Source organism: Bos taurus, chromosome 17 (genome assembly GCF_002263795.3).
Source record: "Bos taurus isolate L1 Dominette 01449 registration number 42190680 breed Hereford chromosome 17, ARS-UCD2.0, whole genome shotgun sequence".
Taxonomy (NCBI): Eukaryota; Metazoa; Chordata; class Mammalia; order Artiodactyla; family Bovidae; genus Bos; species Bos taurus.
In genome coordinates, this window is record NC_037344.1 from 58,457,176 (window position 1) to 58,482,664 (window position 25,489).

At 48.0% G+C, this 25,489-nt stretch overlaps 1 long non-coding RNA gene across 1 annotated transcript; it reads right to left on the reverse strand.

Moving 5' to 3' along the window:
• Positions 1-14,469: 14,469 nt before the first annotated feature.
• Positions 14,470-24,393, reverse strand: LOC132342624 (uncharacterized). The gene is made up of 3 exons (XR_009491081.1): positions 23,512-24,393; positions 16,633-16,787; positions 14,470-15,482 (listed from the first exon to the last, which is right to left on the reverse strand). It is a non-coding gene; the product is annotated as an uncharacterized lncRNA (long non-coding RNA).
• Between the last annotated feature and the right edge of the window lie 1,096 nt (positions 24,394-25,489).

Consider the following 25,489-nt stretch of genomic DNA (forward strand, 5'->3'; position numbering starts at 1 on the left):
TCCCTGCTAACTGGACATTAGCCAACAGGAAATTCCTGGAACAAATCTTTCCACTTGGAGTCTTTTAAAACTTTTATTTATTTATTTTAATTTTCTTTTACTTGGGGATTAAAAAAAAAAGAGTGAGAGGGAAACAAGAAAAAAAGAAGAGGCATAAAGAAAAAGAAATGAGCCCCTCGGGGTGAGAAAAACATATCCAGCAAACAGTCCCAGCCAGGCCAGGGGAGGCTGGACTCCATTGTGTCCACTCTGTCCTGCTCTTCCCCTGGAAGGATTTATGACCTCATACTCCCATGACATCACAGTGTGTTGCCATGGCCCCTGCTTTATTATCATAAACAAAGGGCTGGTTCTTGGGACGCTGGCTGTCTGAGCAGGAGGGCGGGGGGCATGCTCTTTGTAATGTGTTTTCTTGGGAAGGCAGCTTGTTCAGAAGTCTGAAGAGCTGCGACGATAGTTGTACACACAGTGCCCTCCGTGCGGCCCTGTAGCCTCTGGACAAGTTTGGCGATGAAGTCAGCTCCCAGCAGGAGGACCCTCCAGCTTGGCGCTTTCTCAGTGCCAAAGAGCAGCTTCCCCAGGCTTCCTTCACTGCTCCAAACAAGGTTTTCATTCATTCCGCCAAAAGGCACTGAGTACCTACTATGCGCTAGGCACTGAGAGAGCTGGGTTCCAGACTGATGGAAAACCCAGATGAGGGCCTTATCCCCCTACCCCAGCCCAGGACCTGGAATACTCAACACCCACACAAACAAATCAACAGGAATGTGTAAAACTGTAACTTGGGTCAAGTATGCTGAAGGAAGCAAACGAGAAATGAGGATGAGAGGAGCAGAGGGAGGGGGCTACTTAGATGGGGCAATCTGGGAGGGCTTCTCTAAGGAGGTGACATTCCTAGACAAGACTCGAAAGAAGAGAAAGTCAACCATGTAGAGTGGGAGCAGGTGGCAGGAAGTGGGCAGGGACAGTCGGCTGCTCCAGACAGAGTGACTGTGAAGACTGAAGTTCCCATCAGGGGTCTCTTCCCACAGATTTTACAGCATCCTGGATGGCTGACTCAGATGAGAGGGCTTGTAGAGGAGTCATTTCACAGATCCCAGTTGAGTAACGCTTCTTTCCGGACCCTGCCACAGTAGTGGCAGCAAGCCCCTATTTCCAACTCAAAGGGAAGTTTTCAGAACCATCAGATTGGCACTTGGTGAAAACAAATTAGCCAGAGTAGAAATACCTGTAGGACCCCAAGCCCATGCTTCCTGGCTGAGTCAGTTGCGCAGGAAGAAGGTGATGCTCTTAAGACACAATAACAAGAGAGGGAAGGGCTGGGGAAGGGAGGGCAGCAAGTGGGACAGATGTGGGCACTGCTGGCTGGTCAGGGAGCCAGACGAGTGACAGATAGATAAGGCACTCCCCTGCCAGGAGATGGACCCTGGACCTAGAACAGGAGGAGGTCCTCTAGATCATCACCCCAGTGTTGGGGACAGATGGGGGCATGGAGGCCTGGAAAGGGGAGAGGCCTGGCCCAAGGTGGCACAGGGAGTTAGGGACAGAACTCTATCCCTCACTTGCTGTGTGACCTTGGGAAGCTCACTTCATGTCTCTGAACCCTCATCCCCATTGTATCATGGAAAGAATGTACAGAAAGCCCTTTGCACAGCTGCAGCAGTCACTCTTTTCTACCCCTGTTTTCCAAGAACACATTTATTGTGGCTCAGTCATAAAGAACCTGCCTGCCAATGCAGGAGATACAGGAGACACAGGTTCGATCCCTGGGTCGGGAAGACTCCTGAAGAAGGAAATGGCAACCCACTCCAGTATTCTTGCTGGGGTAATCCCATGGACAGAGGAGCCTGGCAGACTACAGTCCATGGGGTCACTAAGAGTGAGACACGACTGAGCAACTGAGCACGCCAGGCACTATGCTTTGAGCTTCTTGGGCATTCTATTCCTTTAATTATTACTCAGTGAAGCCCTAAGAGGTAGACTCAGCTATCCCCATTTTGCAGATAAGAAAACCAAGGCCCAAAGAGGTTGGTTGGTATGCCCGAGGTCCCAGGGCCAGACCCTGACTTCAGACAGAGCCCATGTTCTCAACTATGGAAGCATGCATGACCTGTTCTGTGGTGCATGGCTGCATGTGGGAAGGAAGTGACTGTGGGGACCAGAGAAGGCTGACCCTCTGACACAGAGCCAGGAAGAGGTGACGGCTGCAGAGCTGTGAGAGTAGCCTTGCAGGCCAGCAAAAGCAATGATGTGCCAGAGGCCCACAGGACAGCAGAGAGGAGAGGACGTTGGGGAGGAGGGAGGGCTGCATTTTACATGCTGAGTGATGTTACCAGATGTAGGGAATCTCATTTTATGTCCAATGTACGTCAGATTAGGGTAAGGAAGGGCCAGTGTGCACACTAGTAACTCAGCTGGGTCCAGCTGACTGATGGAAGAAGCATCGAGACGGGAAATTAGGGATTGGGTGAACTACTAGACCAGGTATTGGGCACCTCGGCTTCTGGGGCTGTGTCACACTTAATGAATATCTACCCCTGGGCTAGGTACCTTACTGACTGCCTTTTTTAATTCTCACCACATCTTGTAATATTGTCTCCCATGATATAGGGACTGAATAGAGAACTCTGAGCCTAAGTTTCCTGTTACAAAAAAAGTGAAACAGTGGGTCTTAATCAGGGATTCGAGAACTTCTTCTGTAAAAAGTGAGATAGTAAACATTTAGGCTCTACAGGTCACATCGTCTTTTTTTGTCAACTCTTCAGTTCTGCCCTGGTGGCATAAAAGTAGCCATAGGCAATATCGAAGTGGCAAATGAGTGTGGCTGTGTTACAACAAAACTTTATTTATAAAAACAGGTGACAGCACTTCATACCCACTAAGGGGACTGTAATTGAAAAGTCAGATAACAAGCATTGGTGAGGATGTGGAGAAATCAGAGTTCTCATACACCACTGATGGAAATGTCAAATGGCACAGCACTTTGGAAAATAGTAGTACCTCAAGGGTTAAACGTAGAGTTATCATGTGACTCAGGGATATACTGTACTCCTAGGTGTATACCCAAGGAACTGAAAACATGTGTTGCACAAAAATCTGTATGCTAATGTTCATAGCAGCCCAACAGTCATGAATTAAACGTCGTAAGAGTCAAAAAGAGAGAACAACCCAAACAGCGATCAACTGATAACTAGATAAACAAAATGTGGTCTGTCCATCAGGGGAATATCACTTGGTTATAAAAAGCAATGTAGTACGTCTGATACACACTACAACACAGGTGAGTCTTGAATTATGCTAAGTGAAAGGAGCCAGACACAAAATGCTACGTACTACATGATTCCACTTATTCAAAGTGTCCAGAATAGGTGAATCCATAGAAATAGAAAGTAGATTAGTGGTTGCTTAGGGCTGGAGTGGAAGAATCAGGGGATTGAGAGGGGTGGGGCGCTGGTGGCCAAAAGAGTTTCTTTTTGAAGTGGTAAAAATATTCTAAAATTGATTGTGGTGATGGCTGCACATATCTGTGACTATACTAAAAGCCATTGAACTGTACACTATAAATGAGTGACTTTTATGGTATGTGAATCATATCTCAGTAGAGCTGCTGTTAAAAATTTCATTCACTGGAATTTCCCTGGTGGTCCAGTGGTGAAGACTTCATGCTTCCGATGCACGGGACACAAGTTCAATCCCTGGTCAGGGACTTAAGAGCCCACATGCTGAGCAGCACCACCAAAAATATCAATAAAAATAAAAAACATTCATTTACTGATAAAGCATAAAAAAGAAGGAACACGAGCGAAATCTTGGGAGTGGACGGAAATGTTCCAAAAATTGATTTTGGTGCTGGTTGCATGGCTGTGTATATTCACAAACATATATCAAATTTTATATTTAAAATGGGTGAAATAATTTATGTAAATTATATCTCACTAAAGCCCTTAATGGTGGGGAGGGGGAACGTAGGCAGCGGATTGGATCTGGCCCAAAAGCCATGGTTTGCTGACCCCTATCTACACGATGACCTTATCAGGGCTCTTTAGATTTCAAACAGGCAATAGCCCAACTCAATCTGATTAAAGCAAAATGAGGAACTTCTTGATGCATTTAACGAAAAGCCTAGAGGAGAGGTGGGCTTTAGGCACTGTTGGATCTAGGAGTGCAAATGTCACCAGAACTCCATATTGATTCCACTCTCAATTTCCACGAGATGGCCACCAGCAGCCCCCACCACATTTTCCCAGCTTCAAGTCCAGCAGACAAGAGTGAGCAGGGTTTTCCAAAGGCAGTAACAAAAATCATTAAGTCCCGTTGGTTCTGATTGGGCCACATGCTCACTTCCGATTCAGCCCCTTTGGCCGGAAAATGCAGGGTTCTGATTGGTGAGTCCAGAGTCACATGGTCCCTGGAGCTGAAGGATGCACTCACTGGTACCCAAAGGGACTGTGCATAAGGGTGGTAGGGGAGAGGTGGCTCCCTAGAGGAAAACTGGGGAGCTTTGACCAGAGGGAGACTCAACAACAGTATTCACGAAGCATTTCCTACGCCAAGTATTTTTGCTTAAGCAGTTCCAAAACACCAAAGGAGTTAAATAAACATTGTTAGTCATGTTCTGTCAATGACAAATTGAAGCCCCCAAGAGTGAAGACAGCCTGCAGGTCACTGGCAAAGCAAACCACCCCCGCCCCCCAGCCCCAGTGGCTTCACCTTTGCTCTCAGCATGAGGTTTAACTACCTGTGAGTCAAGACAGAAGGGGTCATTTATTCAACAGACGGTTATTACAGCCAGCCACGCACACCATGTCTGTAAAATTCTCCAAGATCAGGAAATTGAAAGGCTTGGAAATTAAGGGGCAGACATAAAGACTGCGCAGCGAGTGCAGGCTGGTTCTGGGCTCTGGGGGCCATGCCCCATGGCCCAGATGAACCTAGCCTTTCTTGGGGCAGCAGCAGAATCTTGAAAGGTCTCCCCCTACACCACCAGCTGAGCCGCTGTCCTCACCTCCCCAGAAGGGGAAACAGGGTCAGATTAAAAGGAAATCAGAAAGCTGGGGTTCTGGGTCCCAACCTCAGCTCTGATGCTGACAGGCCGCTTGGGTGTCTGGCCCGCCACGTCCAATGAGAAGGAGAGCCTTTTCACTGACTTTTCCCTTCCACCAGCCTTCATCTGACCCGGCCCACTTCTGTACCTGCCTCACCTCCCCTGGCCCCAGATCTCCCACCCTTTCCATGCCCCTCTGCTCCTTCCATATATGCGGCTCGTTCCCACCTCTGATCCTTTGCACATGCTGTTCGCTTGGTGGGGAACTCTCCTCCTCTCCCCGCATCTTCCCAAGTCTAGCATCTCTGGATCCTTGGGCATCAGCTTGGGGAGACCTGCCCTGGCCCCATGCGCCCTCAAGCCCCAAGGCAAGACCCCCAGGGCTCGCTCTCTCTCACAATACCCAGTTTAGTCTTCTCAGTAGTGGGGCCCCGCTCCAAGATGCTCAACAGGTGTTTATTCTTTGGACAGAAAAAATTACAGGACAAGTAGGGACAATGTGCATGCTTGATCCAAACTCCAAGGAAGGCTCAGTGCCATCATCCAGCCCCCCAAACTGGGGCCCAAGTGTAGGGTGATGTTCAGTGGGTCCTGGCTTTTCTTTGTTCTCCTTGTTTCTCCCAGCAAGTGTTGGTCCTGAAGCTGAGCTCGTGTGCCCTTCCTCCCCTGCACCTCCCCATGGTGCTCTGCGCCAGCAGCCAGGACAGCTGCCCCACTCCCAGCCAGGGTGGGCACAGGGCCTAAACACCTCCCTTCAGTCAAGACCCTGCCACAGATCCTGCCAGCTCCATCCTCTGTGCCATTGCAGACCAGGCTCGCTCCTCCCTTTCCTTCTCCTTGCCTGTCCTCATCTTGACCGCCTCCCTGCCAGGTGCCTGAGGCTTTTCTCTGCACACACGTGCCCCACTTATGTTTCCTCCAGGCACCCTGCCTGGCCACCTGTGTTCTGGCTGATTCTTTTGCCTCAGTACCCTTCTCCATTTCTCTGACTGGTGCCTGCCACCTCTTAGTGCAACCTCTTTCCAGAAAATTCTTTCAACTGCCACCGAAACACAGCCTTAATGGGGTTGGGAGTCCCTTTTCTCTCCTGAGGTCTCTCCACCCACTGCATGCTGCAGCAACTCTTCCTGCACTGGAAGGGACGAACTGCCACCCTCCCCCCGACTTGACGTGAGCATCTTGAGATCAGAAATGATGTCACTCATCTTTGCCATCACTGCACCTGCGTGCCTGGCACACAGCAGCTGCCCAATAGATGCTTTCCTGAATGATAGATGTATGCATACAAGTATGCCAGCGAATGATCTGGAAGCAGGAGCTGTGTCCAGTGTCCCCAGTGCCCAAAAGAGTCTGGCCTTTGGTGAGCTCTCAAAAAACGTTCAGAGAATGGACGAATGAAGGAATGATTCCTTCAAGGTCCACCTGAAGTCTACCTCCGTGTAGGGTGACCAGCTGTCCCTGTTTGTCCAGGCTAGGGGACTTTTGGTGCTTAACTCAGGCATGTCCCAGGCAAACTTGGATGAGTTAGTCATGTGATGCTACCTCCTGCCTGCGTGACCCCCTGTCAGACCTGATCCCAGTCAGGCGGCGCCAAATCCCAGTCACTTGCTATTGTCATGTATTTTAATAGTTTTCTAATATTTTCACACATTTGTGGCCAATTTTGCTAAAGGGCAGAGGCCATCTTTCCTTATGGCCTACTATAACCATCCAGGGCCAGACAGACACTGGCTTGGAAAGATCTTCATCTCCCTCATCACCATCTCCTAAAGCCTTGTCTAGGCTCCTCTTGTACATTTTCTTCTTTAATTCTCCCAGTGACCATGGGAAGAAGGAATTTTCTTTCTCATTTTTCAGAGGAGGCTGTTTTCAAAGCCCAGAGTTGAAGGCAAGACCAAGGGAAACTCATGCACCTTGGAAGTTGTGGGACTTGATACTTGGTCATAGCTTTTGCTGAAGGACCACCCAGGAGAGCCACTATGTCCTGTGGGGCCCAGGTCCTGTGGGGTCTGGTGGACTCCTGAGCCTCTGTTAGCCCCTGAATGCACACCTGGATGAAAGCCCCTCCTACCCCAGCCGCCCCCACTCCCCAGCTGCCCCCCACCCCGCCCCCAGACAGAACTTCCAGCTGCCAGGGCAGGAACCTGAGTTCTCTTCTGGAGAGCAGAGAGTCAATGTGATTCCTGTGTGGGGACAAAAGTCACTCTCCAGCTCTGGAGACTGGATGGGACTGGGTTGAGAGCCAGGCACCCTCCCTCATCTCTGACAGTCGTGCCCTCCATTCCATCAGACCCAAGAGCATGCAAAATAGGTCCCCTAAGGCAGGAGGTTGTATTAGTCTCCTGGGGCTGCTGTAACAAGTTACCTGGAAGTGGGGAGTTTAAAACAACAGAAACGATTCCCTCTCGGTTCTGGAGGCCAGATGTCCAAAATCAAGGGTTCCTTTGGAGGCTTTAGGGGAGAGTGGGTTCTTTGCCTCCTCGTAGCTTCTGGTGGCTCCAGGCCGTCCTCGGTGTTCTCAGCTTGCGGCTGTGTCACTGCAGTCTCTGTCTTCACACCGCCTTTCTCTCCTTTTGGCTCTGCATCCTCTCCTCTTCTTATAAGACCCCAGTCATCAGATTTAGAGCCCATCGTAAACCCAGGATGATTTTACCTCAAGGTCTTTGACCAAATTTCCAGCTACAGTCACACTCAGAGGTTCTGGATGGGCATGAACTTGGAGGGACCCTATTCAACCCAGTACATAGAGGTTCATTGCCTTGGGTCCTCCCAGTGTCTGCTGAAAACCTTACCTGCTTTCCCGTCCCCTCCTCCACAGAACACTTCCGCAACTGCTGTAGGGGCAGCAGCCACACCCCCCTCCCCCCAGCCCATGGACTCTCCCAACATACCCACCCCACCCTCCAGGACAAGCCCCAGGTGCTTGACGGAGATGCGCGGGGAAGACCATAGTTGCAGAATCCCAGCATGCGAACGAGAAGAAAAGTGCTGACTTAAAAATTGAAACCCTGACAGCTGTAGCACTTTTTAACTCTGCGATGGGCCTGTTGGCACTTGTCAGATCGCAGCACGTTTGTTAATGTGCATTTTCATCAAAAGGCCGAGCCTGCCCCACTCCCAGTTGCCTGCCTCACCTCTTTCCTTCCTCTTCCTTTGCTGGGTTGGTCCTGCCTGTTCTCTTTTCTGATTACTGACCTCCCCTTCCCTTTCTCTCTCTCTCTGTCTCACAATCTCCCTCCTCCACAAGAGCCCCTTCCCCCGGGGGTTTTCTTCCTTCTGTCTTCTTTCCTGTCTGACTCTGGCTCCCCTTTCCTCCTCTTCACTTGGTTCAGCAAGATAAACACTTGCGGAGCTGCCTCAGTAAACCAGGGGTTTCGAGAGTGAGAGTGACGGGATGGAAAGACAAACAAGAGGGGTTACACTCACCAGCCCTTCCTGCCCTGCTCTGTTCTCTGTGTCGCTCTCCTCTTCCTCCCCCTCCTTGCTCTTGGGATCACCTCTCTCTCTTCCATTGTTTAGACCAGTTGAACCAACTCTTCTCTGCTTTGTGCCAGGCACTCTGTTAGGTGTTAGGGGTGCAGGCAGGCAGGACTAAGATGAGATCTCCGCTGTCTTGGAATCTCCTTGTGTTTTTCTTGCTCTCTTCTTTTCTTCTTCCTTTGTCATCCCTACCTTTTACTCCTCCCAAACCCTCACTACCATTGTCCATCGCCTTCACCCAACCCCAGGCAAAACAGGCGGGGTTCTAACTGCATGGCTCCTCCACTGACAGAGCCAGGCCCTGCCGTGTTGCCTGATGGTGCTGGAGCCGCCGGCTGGGAACAGCTTGACGTACGCAGACAGACAGAACCAGAAAGGCCCTTGCCCCTGCTGGCCCCCTGCCTAGAACTGCTGATCAGCCCGATATGTCTGACTGCACAGGAGCAGTTCTGAGAGGCCTCGGCCCTGCGGGCAGCTTGGAAAGGCTGATGTGGGTGGACACATGATCAGGAGCAAAATGGAAAGTTCTCTGGCTGGCTCTGAGCTGGGCTTGCTGATTGGAATGGACGTGTGGGGTCACTGGTTGGCTAGATGCTGGAGGGGGGGATCGAAGGCAGATGATACCCAGGTGCTGGACACCATGGCTAACAAGGAAATCAGGAGTGGAGGGTGACTGGGCTGGAGGGCTCAGGACCACCCTTGCCTGGGCTGCTTCCCTGAAAATCCAGGAGGTCAAGAAGGCGGCAAACACTGGATCTGTTCAATGTGCTTAACCCCACTCTTCCCATCTCCCCAGAATGTATTAAACCCAAACGATGATGTCAAGCATGGGGCTCCCCTTTCTCTTGCTGGGATTGGTTCCCCAATGGTTATGTGATCCAGTGACAGCCAAAGAGACACAGGGGGAACGTCTGCTAGGGCTTCTGGGGAAACTCCTCCTCCCTCCTAAGAAGGTGATGCTAGATGGTCATGACGATTGAATGTGATGTGGCAAGCCCTGCAGCCTGAGGCGGTCAGGTCTGAGATGGAAGGAACTGGTGACCTTGAAGATACAATGCAGCCATAAGCATCACCCCCGGAGTGTGCCCTTCCTTGGATGTCTTATTATGTGACATAATGAATCTTCTTAGTGGTTAAGGCCATTTGAGCCTAAGCTGTGCTGTCTGTAACTTGCAGCCTAAAGCATCCTTAAATAACAGACTAGAATCATTAGAGATCATAATGCCTAGGCCCCAGGATTGCCGTGAGAATTCATTAAAGGATGCATTTAGCTCAGTGCATGATACACAGGAAGCACTCCTAAACATCACTGTAATTATTGCTTACCTATGAATACATTGTAGATTATACACTATTAACAGTCAGATATACATGGGAGTCATTAGTGCTGTTTGCCAAATATTTCCGGTTCTCTTCCCTCACAAGTATAATGCAGAGGTACAGGCAGACCGCTGAGTTACTGCGGATTCCATTCCAGCAGAACGGAATAATAAAGTGAATACTGAAATAAAACCAGTCACGTGAATTTTTTGGCTTCCCAGTGCATATGAAAGTTATATTTACATTGTACTGTAGTCTATTAAGTGTGGAATTGCATTATGCCCCCCCCCCCAAAAAACCAAGCACATACCTTGACTGAAAGATACTTTATTGCTAAACCACCATCTGAGTCTTCAGCAAGTCTTAACCTTTTCATTTTAGTCACATCAAAGATCACCGATCACAGACCACCATAACTGATATATAATAATGACCAAGTTTGAAATATCGCGAGACTTATCAAAACCTGAGCGACACAGGAAGTGCCCAAATGCCGTGGGGAAAATGGCGTCGACAGACTTGCGCGACGCAGTGTTGCCACAGACCTCCCGTTGGTTAAAAATGCGCTATCTGTGAGGCACAATGAAACAAGGTATGGCTGTCCTTGGTTCCTTCACAGGCGGGAGAAGCCATATGACTATTCACATAGTTTGGCCCTGTACCCACCACCTCCCAGTACCCGGAGTGGCCCCTCATTTCGTCAGCGTTGCCCTGTGCCAGGTTCCCTAGAGCTGCAAACGTCGCCTCTCTCAGTGACAGGCAGGGGCGTCCGGGGCCAAAGTTGGCTGGGTTCCAGAGGCCCAGGCTGTCTGTCTGTCAACTCACACTTAGCCGTTTCCCTCCGTGGCACCCACACAGTACCTGGGGGCAGCTTGCCGCGCTGAGCTCATCACCAGGCCCCACAAGACTGGTGTAACTTGGAGCTGCTCTTTTTATCCAGCTCTTTCTGTGCGATGAATTATTTCTAGGGGGCCCCAAATTGTTCCTCCTGCACTCTGGCTTCTATAGGTCGTTGTTGTTTAGTTGCTAAGTCGTGTCAGACTCTTCCGACCCCATGGACCGTAGCCCGCCAGGCTCCTCTGTCCCTGGGATTTCCCAGGCAAGAATACTGGAGTGGGTTGCCATTTCCTCCTCCAGGGCATCTTTCTGACCCAGGGACCGAATCCGCGTCTCGCATCGGCAGGCGGATTCTTTACCACTGAGCCGCCTGGGAAGGCTAAAGCTTCTATAGGGCTTTCCCGTAATTCCAGAGGACAGGGCTCTGTGTTTCAGCCCCAGTGGCAGACAGAGGCTTACCTCGGCCCCCATGAGAAATCAGTGATTATTTTGGGATTGACATGTATACACTGCTATGCATGGAATAGATAACTAGTGAAAGCCTGCTGTTTATCACAAGGGGCTCTGCTCAGTGCTTTGTGGTGACCTAGATGGGAGGGAAATCCAGAAGGGAGGGGAGATGTGTTTACATACGGCCTATCCACGTTGCTGTACAGCAGCAAGTAGCACAACGCTGTGAAGCAACAATACCCCAATAAATTTTAAAAAATAAAAGAAAGAAAATAAGCATTGGTGAGGGTGTGGAGGGATCAGAACCCTTGTGCATTACAGATGAGAATGAAATGTTTCTATGGCACCATATGCCATAGAAACCAGCAAAAAGCTCAATCTAGAGTGACCCTATGACCCAGCCATCTCACTCCTCAGTTCACCCAAGAGAACTGAAAACATGTCCACACAAAAACTTGTCCACAAATGTTCACAGCATTATTTGTAAAAGCCAAAAAGTAGAAATAACCCAGTGTCCACCAATGGATAAACAAAATGTGGCAGATGCAGACAATGGAATATTATTTGTCCATAAAAAGTAATAAAGCATTGATGCATGCTAGTTGTGGATGAACCTTGAAGGCAGGAAGGAATGTGAAAGAAGCCAGCCCCAAAAGGTCACATGTGATATGATTCTATCTGTATAAAAATGTCCAGAATAGGCAAATCCATAGGGACGGAAAACAAATTAGTGGTTGCCTGGGAGTAAGTGAGTAACAGGTACAGAATTTCCTCTTGGGGTGATGAAAATATTTTGGAACTTGGTAGAGATGGTGGTTACACAAGGTTGTGAATGTACACATTACTAACATGGACTTACTATATACCACAGGGAGCTATATTCAATGTCTCGTAATAACCTATAATGAAAAGAATATGAAAAAGAATATGTATATGTATAACTGAATCACTTTGCTATATATCTGAAACATTGTAAATCCACTGTACTTCAATTGTAAAAAGAAAAGATTGTGAATGTACTAAATGCCACTGAATTGTATACTTTTAACATGGTTAATTGTATGTTATGTGAATTTCACCTCAATTTTTAAAGTATCAGTAATTAGAAATGTGTGTGGAGGAGGGGAAGGCAGGCAGGCAAGGATTGTAGAGGTGTGACACCCGGTCCCAGAAATGCCCAAGCCCCCTGCCTGGCCCCAGATGCCTTTCTCATAATGTCAATGGAGCACAGAGACTGACACACAGTAGGTGCTGTCCTCCCTTCCACCCCTACCCCCATTACCTGCTCACTATATAAAAAAGAAGGAAAAAATTCTTTTCACCCCCACCATTACTGCACTTGAACCTTTGGACTGAGTCCTGCCTGCCCTTAGGGAGGGTCTTGTTTACCTTTGTGCCCTGACCTCAAGCCTGCACTTTGGGGACTTGTTACCTCCAGCGTCGCAGGAGAAAACGCTGCCCAGTTCTAGCTCCAACCAGTGTAATTACACATTATGCCAGGTCTCACTGCCACTGTTTACAGAGCCAGCATCATAATTAACTGCTTCTTAGGGTCTTTCAGGCCCGGCTGGGATTCCCCAGTTGCAGCGATCTACACCGTCTTCTGGCTGTACCCCCCTCCCCTGGCCATTCTGGAAAGACCTGGTTTGGGTGGCCACTGGCCGGGAGTCTTCACACGCCTTGAAAAGTTTATTCTCTGGCAGTTCCTGAGGCTCCTGGGACCGGAAACTCTTCTTGAGGACGTTGAGAGGAAGTACGGGTGGGGGCAACAGCTATGACTCTAGCCACTTCTGTCCCTCTTGGCTAGAACAAGAGAACCTGTTACCTGCTGGACAAGGAATAAGGTGGATGGAGAGATAAGTAGCTGTATCTCAGAGCCCAAGGGGCTCACAGTCTAGGTGGGGGACGAAGAAGGAGGAAGAGGTGGTCATGTCCTGTCAGATTCTAAGCAAGACCGGCTATGGAATCTTCGGGGCCCAGTGCAAAATGAAGATGTGGGCACTCCTGTTAACATTATTGAGAACTTCAAGACAGTGACAGGGCATTAACAAGCATTGCCCTTCTAAGTCGGAGAAGGTGATGGCACCCCACTCCAGTACTCTTGCCTGGAAAATCCCATGGACGGAGGAGCCTGGTAGGCTGCAGTCCATGGGGTCACCAAGAGTCGGACACGACTGAGCAACTTGGCTTTCACTTTTCACTTTCATGCATTGGAGAAGGAAATGGCAACCCACTCCAGTGTTCTTGCCTGGAGAATCCCAGGGACGGGGAGCCTGGTGGGCTGCCGTCTCTGGGGTCGCACAGAGTTGGCCACGACTGAAGCGACTTAGCAGCAGCAGCCCTTCTAAGTGCCAGGCCCTGTGGAACTGTGCAGGTGGTGCACCTGTGAAGCTGGCCCTGGCTCTGAGCCTCAGTAACAGCAGACGTGAATTGAGCACTTACTGTATGCCCACGTCAGGAGACAGCAGGGGTTAGGGACACAGATTTCAGCTCTGCCTTTCATTCTCTGTGTGACCATGGACAAATTATGTAGTCTCTCAGTGCCTCAGCTTTGTCATCTGTAAAATGGGGGTGACACCAATTAAAAGTGAAGATCTGTGCCTGGCATATAGTAACCACTATGCAAGCATTCACTATTATTTGCAAGGATGAATTTAGTTGATCTCCAGAACAATCTAGGGGGTGGATGCTATTACTATACCAGGTAGGGAAACCGAGGCACACACAGGTTAGGTAACTTAACCTCAGTCACCCCAAGGCAAGGCTCACATTTGAACCCAAATGCTCTAGCACCTGGGCTTTGGTGGTGATGTTGGCACAGAAGAGGGGGAAGATCAGGATGAAGAAGCAAGAGGGGAAGGCCTTGAGTCCACTCTCAAGGGTCTGGGGGGCACACAGGACATCCCTGCTGTGCCTGGCTGTGAGCCCATGCTGCTTAAACGTGAATAGAATCGAAGCATGGACCCTCCTTTGTGCTGGACACTGTCTTACCACTTGATTCACATCTCAGGGTATGTTTGATGATTTCCCTTGCAGATGAGGGCCCTCACGCAGCGCCAGGAGACTTCTCTGGGCCAGCGTCACCCAGCCAGGAAGGGGCGAGTCAGAGTCTGCCCTCTTGGCTCTCTTGGATCCCAAACTCCTGGCTCTTTCCTGCCCAGCCAGCTCCCCTCCGGAAGGAAACTCTGCCCAGAAACATGCCCGGTTGGCACTACTCAGCCTGGGAGGCTTGGTCGGCCCAGATCCTGTGAACACCGCCCACATTGCCCTTCCTCTGGGCCATAAAGACCCTCTCCTCTCAGCCCTGCCCAGCCCAGGCAGGTGAAACAGCGAGACCGCCCGAGGTATGTACTCTTCACAATGCTTACTGACAGACGGGGGGCCTCTGTAGACCCCTCACCTCCGTGGTCCTCTGCTCTGTGGCTCTGAATAGAGTCCCCCAAACCCAGATGTGCAAGGAGGGTGGAGCTGTGTCTCCACAGCCAGGGGTTCCCAGGGAAAACTCTCTGTGACTGCCCTCTTAGGGCCCGTGACCTGTCCACACCCAGCCTGGCCTTCAGAGAAGCCCGGGCGTGAGTGAGGTAGACGGTGAGTTTAGCTGTGGCTGTGGGGCAGGGCAGGCCTGCGAGCCACCAGAGGGAGACGGGAACAGGGCCTGCGTCAGCTGAGGCAGGCGTTTCCAGGGACAGTCCCGCCCCTACTGCAGGTCAGTTTTTCCTCTTTTGGGGGGCAACCATGCACCCACTGCAATCTACTTCTTTCTTTTTCATTACTTTTTATCTAAATACAATTTCAGACTTACAAAAAAGCAGCAGGGACAGTACAAAGAATTCCCACACACCCTTCACCTGGATTCCCCAAATGTAAACACTTTATCACATTTGCCATATTCTTTTCCATTTCTCTCTAGATAGATATACATAGAAGAGGAAGATTTTTTTTTTAGAACTGTTTCACAGTAAGCTGCAGACATAATACTGCTTTTACCTCTGAATACTTTAGCGTGTATTGCCTAAAAGCAGATGACATTCTCTTACAATATGATATCTTCCAATATGATTACCAAAATCAGGGAATGAACACCAAAACAGCATTCTTGTCTGTTTTACATGGATCTTGCCATTTGTCCCAGCAGTGTCCTTTATAACACAAGGAAACCCTGGACCCCACGTGGCATTCAGTTCATATCGCTCAGCCTCTTTTAATCTGGAAGTGTTCCTCGGTCTTTCTTTGTTCTTTCAAGGCATTGATGATTTTCTTGTAATATTTATTTATTTGGCTGCGATGGGTCTTAGTTGCGGCATCTGGAATTTTAAATTGCAGCATGTGGGATCTGGTTCCCTGAAAGAAACTGAAAGCGTTACTGTTCAGTTGTGTCCAGCTCTTTGCAACTCCCTGCACTGTAGCCTGGCAGGCTCCTCTGTCCTTGGGATTCTCCAGGCAAGAATACTGGAGTGGGTTGCCATTCCCTTCTCCAGAGGATATTCCCAACCCAGGGATCAAACCAGGGTCTCCTGCACTGCAGGCAGATTCTTTACCATTTGAGCCACCACAGAAGCCCTAGTTCCCTGATCAGGGATCAACCCTAGGTCCTCTGCATTGGGAGGATGGAGTCTTGGCCACTGGACCACCAGGGAAGTCCCAAGACATTGATAATTTTTAAGAGAAGTGGTCAGTTATGTTATAGAATGCCCCCTCAGTTTGGTTTGTCAGATATTTCTTTGTGATTATTTTCAGGTGTTACACTTTTGGCTGGATGATCATAGAAATGTCTTGCATTCTTCCCAATGCATCTTTATCAATTTGCCCCATTCTGGTGATGCTGATTGTGATCACTGGGTTAAGGGACCCTTCCATATTTTAAAGCTAAAAAGCAAGCAAACAAGCACATACAGATAGCAAAGCTAGAATTCTAGTCATACCCTCTCTAGCTCCCAACTCAAAAGTCACAGAAACCCACACCACCAATTTTTTTGCCCATTCAGAAAAATATTAATGTGTAAGTTATCTACTGCTGCATAACAAACCATCCCGAGACACAGATGCTTTAAATGTTAACAACGGCTGTTTTGTTGCTCCTGATTCTGTGGGTCAGGAATTCAGGAGGGGTCCTGCTGGGCAGTTCTTCAACTTATGTGGCTACACTCTCCTGGGAGCATGGCTGGGTCTAAAAGATCCAAGATGCCCTCCCTCCCCTGTCTGGTAGTGGTGTTGGCTGTCTGCCGGGGTGCTTGGTTTTCCTCTGTGTGGCCTTTCCAGCTGGATAGCCTGAGCTTCTTGATGTGGTGAACAGTGAAGCTGAAAGACTTCATAGGGCTGAGGTCTGGATGTTGACCTACCTCACTTCTGCTGCATTCTATCCTGAGGCCAGCCCTGACTGAAGCAGAGGGGAGATGACCCTGCCTTTGGATGTGAGCAGGGGCACCGCCAACTGCAAAAGAGCAAGCTGTTTGCTCAGCTGTCTTTGGGGACGGAGCACACCAAGGGTGCTGCTTACTCACCCAGAATGTACAAGAGAGCACCAGTGAGGAACTGGGCGGTCAGCCTGTGCTGCGCCTTTCCCAGAGGAATATCAGCCGCTATGCTCGGAACGTTTCCTTTTCACTTTCCTTTTCAAGTCTGGAATGCCGAAAGCCTTTCTGTTATATTGTGATATCTGTGGAGTGAATTTCAGATAACCATTATATCTACTACTAGGAGAAGAAAATGGCAACCCACTCCAGTGTTCTTGCCTGGAGAATCCCAGGGATGGGGGAACCTGGTGGGCTGCTGTCTATGGGGTCGGACAGAGTTGGACACGACTGAGGCGAGTTAGCAGCAACAGCAGCAGCAGGGGTAACAATCCCTTAGAAGAAATGGCGTAGCCCTCACAGTCAACAGAAGAGTCCAGAATGCAATACTTGGGTGCAGTCTCATAAATGACAAAATGATCCTCAGTTCATTTCTGAGGCAAACCATTCAACATCACAGTAATCCAAGTCAAAGCCCCAACCACTGATGCCAAAGTACCTGAAGTTGATTAGTTCTATGAAGACCAATAACACCAAAAAATAAAAAAGATGTTCTTTTCATCACAGGGGATTGGAATGCAAAAGTAGGAAGTTGAGATGCCTAGAATAACAGGCAAGTTTGGCCTTGGAGTACAAAATGAAGCAGGGCAAAGGCTAACAGAGTTTTGTTAAGAGAACACACTGGTCATAGCAAACACCTCTTTGCAACAACCCAAGAGATAACTCTGCACATGGCCATTACCAGATGGTCAGTACCAAAATCAGATTTGTGTTCTTTGCAGTCAAAGATGGAGAAGCTCTATACAGTCAGCAAAAACAAGACTGTGAGCTGATTGTGGCTCAGATTATAAATATATTATATTACAAAATTCAGGTATAAATTGAAGAAAGTAGGGAAAACCACTAGGTCATTCATGTATGACCTAAATCAAATCCCTTTTGATTATACAGTAGAGGTGATGAATAGATTCAAGGGATTAGATCTGGTAGACAGATTGCCTGAAGAACTACAGACAGAGGTTCCCAACATTGTACAGGAGGCAGTAACCAAAACCATCCCCAAGAAAAAGAGATGCAGGAAGGCAAAGTGGTTGTCTATGAGGCTTTACAAATAGCTGAGGGAAGAAAAGAAGCAAAAGACAAAAGAGAAAGGGAAAGATATACTCAACTGAATGAAGAATTCCAGAGAATAGAAAGAAGAGATAAGAAGGACTTCTTCAATGAGCAATGCAAAGAGGAAAACAACAGAATGGGAAAGACTGGAGATCTCTTCAACCAAATTGGAGATATCAACAGAACATTTCATGCAAGGATGAGCACATTAAGAAGAGGTAGCAAGATACACAGAAGAACCATATAAGAAAGGTCTTAATAACCAGATAACCACAATGATGTGGTCACTCACCTTGAGCCAGACATACTGGAGTGTGAAGTCAAATGTGCCTTAGGTAGCATCACCATGACCAAAGTTAGAGGAGGTGACAGAATTCTAGCTGAGCTATTTTAAATCCTAAAAGATGATACTGTTAAAGTGCTGCACTCAATATGTCAGCAAATTTAGAAAACTCAGCAGTGGCTGCAGGACTGGAAAAGGTCAGTTTTCATTTCAGTCCCAAAGAAGGGCAATGCCAAAGAATGTTCAAACTACCATGTAATTGTGCTCATTTCATATGCTAACAAGGATATGCTCAAAATCCTTTGGTTATGCTTCAGCAGTATGTAAATTGAGAACTTCCAGACGTGCAAGCCAGCTTTAGAAAAGGTAGAAGAACCAGAGGTCAAATTGTAAACATTTGTTGGATCACGGAGAAAACAAGTGAATTCCAGAAAAACATCTCCTTCATTGACTACGCTAAAGCCTTGACTGTGTATTACAGCAAACTGCGGAAAATTCTTAAAGTGATGGGAGTACCACACCTCTTCACCTGTCTCCTATATCTCCTGTATACAGGTCAAGAAGCAACAGTTAGAAACTTACATGAAACAATGAACTGGTTCAAAATTGGGAAAGGAGTAGTCAAGGCTGTATATTGTCACCCTGCTTATTTAACTTCTATTCAGAGTACATCATGCAAAATACTGGGCTGGATGAATCACAGGCTGGACTCAAGATTGCTGGGAGAAATATCAACAACCTCAGATATGTAGATGATATTACTCTAATGGCAGAAAGTGAAGAGAAACTAAAGAGCCTCTTGATGAGGCTGAAGAGAGTGAAAAGGCTGGCTTGAAACATTCAAAAAACTAAGAACGTGGCATCCAGTTCCATCACTTCATGGCAAGTAGAAGGGGGAAATGTGGAAACAGAGACAGATTTTATTTTCTTGGACTCCAAAATCACTGCGGATGCTGACTGAAGCCATGAAATTAACAGACTTGCTCCTTTGAAGAAAAGCTATGACAAACCTAGACAGTGTATTAAAAAGCAAAGACAGCACTTTGCTGACAAAAGTCCATATAGTCAAAGCTATGGTTTTCCTGTAGTCACATATAGATACGAGAATTGGACCATAAAGAAGGCTGAGTGCCAAAGAATTGATGCTTTCAAACTGTGGTGCTGGAGAAGACTGTTGAGAGTCCCTTGGACTACAAGATCAAACCAGTCAATCCTAAAGGAGATCAACCCCAAATATTCATTGGAAGGACTGACACTGAAGCTCGAATACTTTGGCCACCTAATGGGAAGAGCCAACTCATTGGAAAGGACCCTGATGATAGGAAAGACTGAAGGCAAAAGGAGAAGAAGGTGACAGAGGATGAGATGGTTAGATAACATCACTGACTCAATAGATGTGAATTTGAGCAGACTCTGGGGAGTGGTAGAGGACAGAAGAGCCTGGCGTGCTGTAGTCCATGGGGTTGCAAAGAGTCGGACACGACTTAGGAACTAAACAACAGCAACAACATCTGTGGAGCACCTACTATGTCTGCAGGGCTCAGTGCTGAGGATGGAGGCATTAAAATGAGTTAGTCCTTGCTCTCTGGGAGGTCACCACCTAGAGATAAAACTGACCTGTAAACAAACCATTGCAGGTGGTTGTCAAGAATGTAGGTGTGTCAAGGGTGAAATCCAGAGGAAAGAGGGGCTGAGTGTGCCTGGGGTGGAGGGCAGTAAGGGGTGCTGGGGATGGGTCACAGAAGAAACCATGCAAGAGTGGACTCCTGAAGATGGAGCGGATGGGCAAGTCAGACAGAGAGGGCAGCCTAAGATGGGCAGTGGGTGTATTTGGGGGATTACCCCTACCCAGGAATCAGCAAGGTATGGTGAGGCGGGGGGAGAGTGCAGAGATAAGACTGAGGGGTAATCATTACTAGAATCTACAACCTACCAGCACTGGTATTTCCACCTCCTTCCCTCTTTCCCCTAAGAGTGTTTGTCAGCCCAGTTCTTAGACCTGAGCCTGGAGACTCAGAAGAACCTCCATTCAATGCAGACATGGGACAAAAGAGGAAGGTGGAGAGGACTTGGTAGAGAAACTAATTTCATTTACATATCTAAGAGCTGGGACAATGAGAAAGGACATGCTGTCTGGGAGTTTAGGAGTTTGGAATGGGAGATGCAAGAATGGGGGAAGGATGGGACAGCTTGTATTCAGTGTTGCCATGGGGTTTGGACTCCATACAGTAAGGATTTGATTATTGTTTGATAGCTAGACGGTAGTTCTTCACATACAACTAAGTCATAGAAGGAGCCATATGGGGACCCATAATTTATATGGGTTACATATTTTTATACACAAACACAATAGTCATGAGGGAGGTCACAGATTTAAAAGGAATGTATTCTTGAAGATCTTTACATAATAAAAACCTCAACTAATCCAAGCATAGCCCTGAAAGGGGTGGTAAGCCTGTCTGTTTATATCCATTAAAACGTCTCTAACACATGGCAACTGTGCGCCACTGTTTAAATTTCACTCGAGCCACTCGGTTTTGAAATGATGCAATTACTGATGTCTTTTTCTTTTGACTGCAGAAATTTGCATGTTTCTACGTTTTGCACCTAACGGGAGGCTTTATTTCATACATACTTTTATGTTGCAGTATTTCTGATTTCAAATTTTCTCTTCCCCATGGTAGACCCACCCACACAAAGAAGGGGAGACAGTGCAGTGGGGAGGGTGTCTTGGGAAGAATCCTGTGGTTAAGAGGGGACCCCTGAGGGTTTCTGATGCAGTCTTCAGAATGAGACAATAAACGCTCTCAAAACAAAATAGGGTTCTATTTCCAAAATGTTACAATGAAAGGCAATGAAAGGTAACAGAGGGAAATCCCTACTTGAACTCACACAGGTGGGCTGATTTTCCAGTTCAGGCCAAATAACACAGCAGGGGAGAATTTAGGTTTTTTTAGTCTTTGCCACCTGCCAGCTTTCTGACCTTGGGAGACTCAGTTTCCTCATCTGCAAAAAGTGGTTACTAATAGCCACCTCAAGGTGGAGATAATAAGTAGCAAGGTTCTTAGCATAGGGCCAGGCTCAGTAAATGCTCAGTAACAGGTAGCCATCACAATTTATTGTTGTTTAGTTGCTAAGTTGTGTCCCCCTCTGCAACTGTAGCCTTCCAAGCTCCTCTCTCCATGGGATTTCCCAGGCAAGAATACTGGAGTTGGTTACCATTTCCTCCTCTAAAGAATCTTCCCAACCCAGGGATCAAACCCATGTCTCTGGCATTGGGAGGCAAATTCTTTACCACTGAGTCACCTGGGAAGCCCACGGAGAAGGCAATGGCAACCCACTCCAGTACTCCTGCCTTGAGAATCCCAGGGACGAGGGAGCCTGGTGGGCTGCCGTCTATGGGGTCGCACAGAGTCGGACACAACTGAAGCGACTTAGCAGCAGCAGCAGCAGCAGCAGCTGGAAAGCCCTAGCCATCACAGTTACCGTTGCAACATCACCTTGGCCTCCATGCCTTACTTAACTGTTGATGATGTTTTCCCATCCAGACAGTAAGTCCCTGAGGGCTCTCTGGTGTTTACAATCCTAGCCCAGCACACAGCTCACCCAGGGTATGCAGAGTGTCTGTGTAACTCCACACAAGTCACCCTACACAGTACCATGCAGAGAGAGGGTGGGGATAGAGGAGGCATTTAATATGCCCTCAGAGCTCTTTCCCCTCTTCCTTCCGTATTCCAATCCCAGGAGCTTCCTTGCTATCTGGGGTGGGGATGGGGGAAGCAACCCCCACCTTCTCCATTTCAGATGTGCAATCCTCATTTCTCTGGGCCCCACCCTTCTACTCTAGGGTAGATGGAACACTGATAAAAGTCACTTACCTTCAGGTACTGGGGACTCAAAGGGGCAGATTTGCATTAAAAAAAAAAAATCACAGAGGAGCAAGGGCCTGCCTAACACAGAGAAAGTGCTCTCTAATGCTCATGTTAATGAAGGAAATGTGGAGACTTGTGCCAACTATCTAGGGAGACTTTCTGAAAGAGAATTGTCTCCTACCTGCTCAGCCTACAGAGGGCTGGTGCTGTCAGCACCCTAAGTATCGGTTTCCGTCCCTAAACAAAGGTTGACTGAGACCACAACTTGGAAAGGAAAGGAAAGAACGTTTACAGCACCTGTTGCATCTCTGACTTTGAATCTTGCCAAATTTCCCAACCCCCAGCATTACTGTGACCTCCATTTTGCAGATTAGGAAACTCCTGCTCAGAGAGGTTAAGTGACTGACTGGAGAACACACAGAGCTGGTATCCAGACCTGATCTGTGCCACACTTAAGAAGGCCAGTGTGCTTCCTTGCATCTTTCCCTCCAGCAGAGGCCAACTCAGAGGAATGGAATGTCTGACATTCAAGAGCCTCTCTGACTCCCCCAGAAGCTCCTGGGGGATCTTGACTCATGTGCAGGAAGTCAGTCCCCTCAACCTCCTTGCCCCCAGCCTGCTGGCCTGCCTCCTCCCCAAATCTAGCAGATGTCTCAGTGTTCTCAGAACCCACCTTGCCCTCCCCCTGGAGCTTTAGTACATAATGTCCCTGAGTCTGATTTTCCCTTTCCCCACCCCTTTTCCCTTGAAAACGCCTTCACATCCTCAGTGATCCAGACCAAGTGTCTCCCTGAGCCTACACGTATAACTCACACCCTTGTTTTTTTCTCCCATTCAAGCAAGGCTGCCATGTACCTTTCTACAGGTTGTGCACTGCACAACTCCAGAGGGACCATTTGCAAAGATCACAGTGACATTGCCTGGAGAATGCCCATGGACAGAGAAGCCTGGCAGGCTACAGTCCATGGAGTCGCAAAGAGTCAGACATGGCTGAGCAACTAAGCATAGCACAAAAGTTGCGATAATGTCTGTTTGTGGCTGTAATCTGAGAGTAAGGAGGAAAGCATATCATCACCACACCCAGTGCCTAGGACAGGGCCTTAGCCTTAGAGTGTGTTAGTGACTCAGTCACATCCTGTGGTAGCCCGTCAGGCTCCTCTGTCCATGGGGTTTTCCAGGCAAGAATACTGGAGTGGGTTGCCATTCCCTTCTCCAGGGGATCTTCCTGATCCAGGGATCAAACCAGGGTCTCCTGCATTGCAGGCAGATTCTTTACCATCTGAGCCACGAGGGGAGCCCCTACTGCTTATCAAATGTTGAATGAATGAATCTTACAAGATACAACTGTAACATACAGAGACACCCCTCCCCCGCCAATACCCCAGTACTAGCCCTTCCAAACAAGTGTTTCCCCTGCCATAGCCACCCCTCCAGGGACTTACTCACTTATTCCAGGAAAGCTCCCAATGCTTAAAGCCCTTTTGGAACTCCTCTCTGGGGATTTCCTTCAGAGAAAGGCTCCAAGTCACCCCTGCTCATTATTTTGCAATCAAGATATTTTCTCATCCAAAGTGATCCCAGCCAGCTTCATCTCCTTCCTACCTTGTTCATCAGACCTGGCTCCATTTAACCTTGGGCTCCATCCAGAAAGCAGTCCACTCTCCAAGACTGAGGACCTGCTGGCCGCTGAGGAAAGTCAGGACAAATTGTTGAGGCGCCGAAGGCTCATCAGCAGCCAGTTCCCAAAGTACCCTGCCAGGGCTGCTATTCCACGGGCAGGCCAGCCGGCCAAGGGTCGGGCTTCCCGGGGACCTCCTTTGAAGGAGTATGCTTTCTTCACCATATATGTTCTGGTGTGCAGACTTCGAAAATCCACTTCTAATTTCCAGACTTGTCAGGAATTTGCCGAGTGTTAGTTACTGAGCGTTCATTGGGTGCTACAGTATTTTATGAAAATTGTCCCCTTCAATCCTTTTAACCATTGGGTGGGATGGATCTAACTCTTCCCATCTTACAGATGAGGAAATCAAGGCTTGGAGAGGTAAAGAGACCTACTCAGGGGCTGTACTGGGTGACTGAGGAGCTGAGATAAGGACCTGGGTCTGTTGGCCTTCAAAGCCAGACTGTTTTGTTTTGTCGTTTTACTATAAGCATCAACCTTGCCCTTTTGCCCTTCAGACACTGTTTTCTGTGCTGTTTTTACCATCTTAAAGGTAGAAATCTGGATTTCATGTGATTCACCCTTCGTGGAGGCATTTGTGGCTCTTCTCTGTTGCCAGCAGGAAGTGCTGGACTCCTGCCCCCAGTGCTCCTCTGATGGAGTTCATTTGTGTAAATCCTCCACACTCCTCCCTGGTCTCTGGTTGGGTCAGGATGCTGTCACTAGGTATGAAACCAGAATCAAAATGTGGCCCCTATTTAGTACTAGGCTCTAAAACAGGTAAAACTGGATTTTTTTTTCAGTTAGATACTACAGCTCTTCACCCTTGCATATTCAAAAGTGTGGGTCACAGAGCATTAGTGATACATTTTAGTTGTTTATTAATTTCTGTCCTGGTTCTGTCCTCCATGTTCAATACATTTCAAACATGCTGAGGATTGAAGACTCAGTCAATACTTCCTAAGCACTCCTTCATGTTCTAGAACAGGGGTCAGCAATCTATAGCCCTTGGGCCAAATTGAAACAGACACTTGTTTTTGTAAATAAAGTTTTATTGGAACACAGCCACCTCCATTTGTTTACAGAATGTCTGTGGCTGTTTCCATGCCACAAGGACAGAGTTGAGTAGTTAACCGTATGACCCTCAAGGCTGAAAATATTTACCCTCTGACTCTTTACTGAAAAAATGCCGTGACCCCTGTTCTAGAAGACATTGGATGTTTTTCTGACTGCCCAGCCTGTGAACCCCCATTTTATAATTCAGGAATCTCCCATCTAATGAGGTAGGGCTCACTGTTTGCCAGAGAACCTGAAAAACACAGATACTCACTGCAAGTGGGTTGAATAGTGATACCCAAAGATATGTCCACACCCTAAACCTCCAGAATCTGTGAATCTGATCTGATTTGATAAAAGGGTCTTTTCAGAAGCACTTAAGTTAAGGATCTTGAGATGATGTCTTCCTGGATTATCCAAATGGGCCCTAAATCCAATGGCAGATATCCTTATAAAGAGACACACAGAGGGGAGACACAGAAAAGTGGGAAAGGCCATGTGAAGACAGAAGCAGAGACTGGAGTGATGTAGCCACAAGGAATGATAACAGCCACCAGAAGTTAGAAGTGGCAGGAAAGAATTCTGTCCTAGAAACTCCAGAGGAAGGGAAGCTGTGCAAACACCTGGAATTTGGACTTCAGGTCCGTAGAACTGTGAGAGAACAAACTTCTGTGGTTTCAAACCACCTGATTGCTGGTTATTTGTTAGAGCAGCCACAAGAAACTAATAAACTCACTTTCCCAGCTTCCCTTGCAGCTAGGCAGAGACATACGACTTGACTCTACCAATCAGATGCACATTCCTGTGTTAAATGGAAGCTAATGGTGGGAGGAAGCAGGGGCCACACCTCTCCCAGGGCCTTCT